General features: G+C 30.2%; 1 pseudogene; it reads right to left on the reverse strand.

Annotated features, from left to right (window-relative positions):
* Window positions 1–482: 482 nt before the first annotated feature.
* LOC127087762 (myrcene synthase, chloroplastic-like) lies at window positions 483–2,802 on the reverse strand (annotated as a pseudogene).
* Between the last annotated feature and the right edge of the window lie 1,532 nt (window positions 2,803–4,334).

The following is a 4,334-nucleotide window of genomic DNA, read 5'->3' on the forward strand; positions in this document are numbered from 1 at the left end:
TTCACCTTAGAGGGCGCTTGTGGAAAAAAAGCGCCCTCTAAAGGGGGCCTAAGAGGGCGCTTATGGAAGCGCTCTCTAAGGCTTTCCAGAAGCGCTTTATAAGCTGGAAATGCACATGGACTTATAACAGCGCTTTAGTAAAAGCGCCCTCTAAGGATAACCTTAGAGGGCGCTTTCTAAAAAGCGCCATGTATTGTTGTCCCTCTATCTCCTCCTTATTTTTTCGCTTCATCTTAGAGGGTGCTTTATTACAAAAGCGCCCTCTAAAGTGCGCTGTCTATTGCTCCTTATTTTTCGCTTCACTTTAGAGAGCGCTTTTGTAATAAAGCGCCCTCTAAGGTGCGCTGTCTATTCCAGTTTTTGGCGTAGTGAATGCATGCTGAAACAAAGGGAAAACAAACTATAAATTCCAAGATGCAATTTTAAGTCATTGGATCCATCATTCCATTGCTATTCTTCCCTCTCTTACTCCTCCAGAGATGCTAATTCTCGGATGCAAACTCACCACTGCTTAATCCTCTATTCATCACATGTTGTGTACTTATGATAGTAACTGGCTTAAAGATTAACGACATTATACGATTCTTAATTTCAGGATCTTGAATGCTATGTCCATCTCCATGCATATACATGCACATTGCCATTCTAGCAATGTTTATAGCACTATCAATGAAACTTCTAGAGAAAGATGAAGTATGAGCTTCTTTATTCATCTTCTTCCACATTGTTAATATCATCGAATTTACGTACTCACACGCGTCTGTTTCAGAAGCTCCCGTTTTGTTCATGTAGCATTGAACTGTCTTTGGAATATCACCGGTATCATTTTCACGCTTTAAAAACAAAAGATGAAAATAGTGAGTTCAAACTCCAAAACTTATTTCTATTTTAAAACCATATCCTTATATTAATCGATAAACTTACTTTATAGGTTCCGAGATCGTTAGCAAGGCGTCCAATCATTTCTGTAAACCGAATTATGTTGGAATTTTGTTCTAAGCGAACCATGTCTTCCTCATTTTGAATCCATGTTGAGTCAAGAAGTAACCATGAATAAGTATATTCGATGTACCTATGGATATCCATGCATTCTCTAAGTATTCTTCAAGGCTTGGAGTATATCCACTATGATACCATCTTGCTTCGATCATATATGTTTTACATTGATCTGTCCACTATTTTGAATGTAAATTTCAAATCACGATTAATAAAAGTTATGCAATAATAACAGACAAACAGACAACAAACTGCGCAACTACCCGATTAATCACATAAAATACATTAACTTACTGCTTTTTTTAGGTGTGGAGTGATATCGTGCCCGCTCTTGTTTTGGATTTCAGAACCCACTTCACTCACAAAGGTATAGAGTGGCTCAAAGCACATTTTCATATATTCTGGAAGACTATCCAATCTATTTAGATCCCATCTATAATCATGAAATTTTTTGTCAACAATTGAGTAGCAAGGAAATATTATTATTAAAATTAGGAAACTAATAAAAGTTAATCATATAGATTAACAAAAACCTTTCGATTGCTTGTGTGAAGAGCTCTAGATCTTCCAAGGTACCATAAACATCATAGACATCATCAATTAGGGTGATTAAGGCAACAACCTTGGTTACGACTTTTCTGAAGTATCCCGAATTTGGATTAAAAATTGTTCCGACTGTCCAAATATAATTCTCAACAATTCTATCCCTAGCAAAGCTCAACCTTCCTCCACGAACAGTTCTATCCCACCATCTTATATTACAGAAAAAATGAAGAGTTGGTGTGAAATGAAATGATCATATAATTGAAGCATAATAGTTGCTAGGTTACCTCGATGAATACTTAAGTTCTTCTTGATAAATGCTTTGAACAATGTTGTAATCCAATTTAGCAAACTGAAGTAAGAGTGGACTCATGTTTTTCGTTTTTTCATATACACCGATGAACCATTGAGCTTATTTGAAGTGACATAATATCATTATCTCCATTTTGGTTCAAATAATCTTTGAGAAACTTAGTTGTGAAATCTCTTGCTTCATCCAATATAGTTTCATCTTCAAATGAATGAAATGAGGCTTCATACATGGACAACATTCCCTCTACATCAACTGCAGATATATCTTTCTTCAAATCAAGAATTTCATCTTGAAAGCCAACAAAAACATCTGCACCAAAATTCATATTATAATTCAAAATTTCTAGAGATTAAAGGTTTTTAGTTATTCCAAAAAAATATTAACCTGTAGATATATCATAACCATGTTGTCTTAAGATTCTAAACTTGAGTGCTGTGGCATATAAGTTATTCTTCAACTTGGATGTTTGTGTGTTGTAAATATTGTCCAACATGTTCCTTATTTCATTGTTGAAATGATAATCAACTCCAAGCCTTTGCAACACATCAATAATCTCAAGTTGATCAACCTCATTTTCCATTTTGTTAAACATCATCCTTACTTCTTCCCTTAGCACTCTCAATTTCTTTGCATACTTTTCGTCCTGCATTAATTAATTTAACTAAAAACTATTATCATTTTTCATAAATAATTTATTCACAATGACATGTAATTGCCTGCATGTTAAACGAATGTAAAAAAATAAACAAACCGTAGGAATTTATAGATAATTGTACCTTATATTCACTATTTAATGATTGGATATAATTATCAGTCCAAATTGAAGGTTGGAACATTGAAGATCGACTAGGAATATTTTGACTATTATCATTTGTAGCCTTACATTTAACTGGACCAGAGATATTAAAATTCCCTGATACTTGGGGAGATGCAAGTATGGGCCAAGCCATTTTCTAAAAAAGCAAAAGATAATGTATTTGCCTATATAAGAATGTTTATTTTATAGCATATTTGAAATCCAAATCATGATATATATATATATATATATATATATATATATATATATATATATATATATATATATATATATATATATATATATATATATATATATATATATATATATATATATATATATATATATATATATATATATATATATATATATATATATATATATATATATATATATATATATATATATATATATATATATATATATATATATATATATATATATTATTATATATATATATATATATATATATATATATATATATATATATATATATATATATATATATATATATATATATATATATATATTATATATATATATCATGATTTGGATTTCAAATATGCTATAAAACAAACATTCTTATATAGGTAAATATATTATCTTTTGCTTTTTTACAAAATGGCTTGGCCCATACTTTTATATATATATATATATATATATATATATATATATATATATATATATATATATATATATATATATATATATATATAAAAGTACTTTATAAATATTTTTGTAAATAAAATCAATTATGGCGGGGAATGAATAAAAAACCGATCCAATTGACTAGTATATATTTGATTGCAGTGACGATACTCTCTATCATATAGGCACAAACACGTTAGGCATAAATATGTGTCATTATCTTGTGAATAATTAATAACATCTATGTGGTTAGGCATAATCATGTGGTCCTTTACATATTAGTGACATGATAATGAAATGATTAATTGAGATTTGCAGCGTTGCATGTCTCATCTAGACCTGTTTAGCAAAACTTGCAAAAAAGAGTGTGGGGGACATAGTAGAGAGTGAGTGTCTAACACTTAGGCTCATTTCACGAAAATATGAGGGTGGGGCACGTAAATCGTACATCTCTAAAGCTTGAAAATTTCAAAAATTTATGTCCACTCCGTCAATGTATGCGCCAACAAAAAAGGGGTGGGCAGACATATATAATAGATGCGTAAAACATCATATAGGAAAATTTATGTGTCTCTATCAATATTTTTTAAATATTTTTTTAAAAATAAAATTATCTAATGGTAGAGAATGAATAAAAAACTAATTCAATGGCTAGTATATATTTGACTGCATCCTTTTTTTATTGCAGTGGATCACAGTCCATCATATAGGCACAAACATGTTAGGCATAAGTATGTGTCATTATGTTCTGAATAATTAATAAAACCCCATGTGGTTAGGCACAATCAGTACTAGAAAAACTATTTTTTATGACAACGATTTCACCTCACATAGAATAATTAATAAAACCCCATGTGGTTAGGCACAATCACTACTAGAAAAACTTTTTTTATGACAACGATTTCATCTCACATATCGAAAAAATGAGGTAAAATTCATGGACACACCCAGTTTTTTTTTTAATAAACAAAAGCTTAAATAGTCTTTTGGTCCTGGTAAGTTGACATGTTTTTTTTTTCGTCTCTGTATCGTTTTTTT

This window comes from Lathyrus oleraceus, chromosome 1, assembly GCF_024323335.1.
Source record: "Lathyrus oleraceus cultivar Zhongwan6 chromosome 1, CAAS_Psat_ZW6_1.0, whole genome shotgun sequence".
In the NCBI taxonomy this organism is placed as follows: Eukaryota; Viridiplantae; Streptophyta; class Magnoliopsida; order Fabales; family Fabaceae; genus Lathyrus; species Lathyrus oleraceus.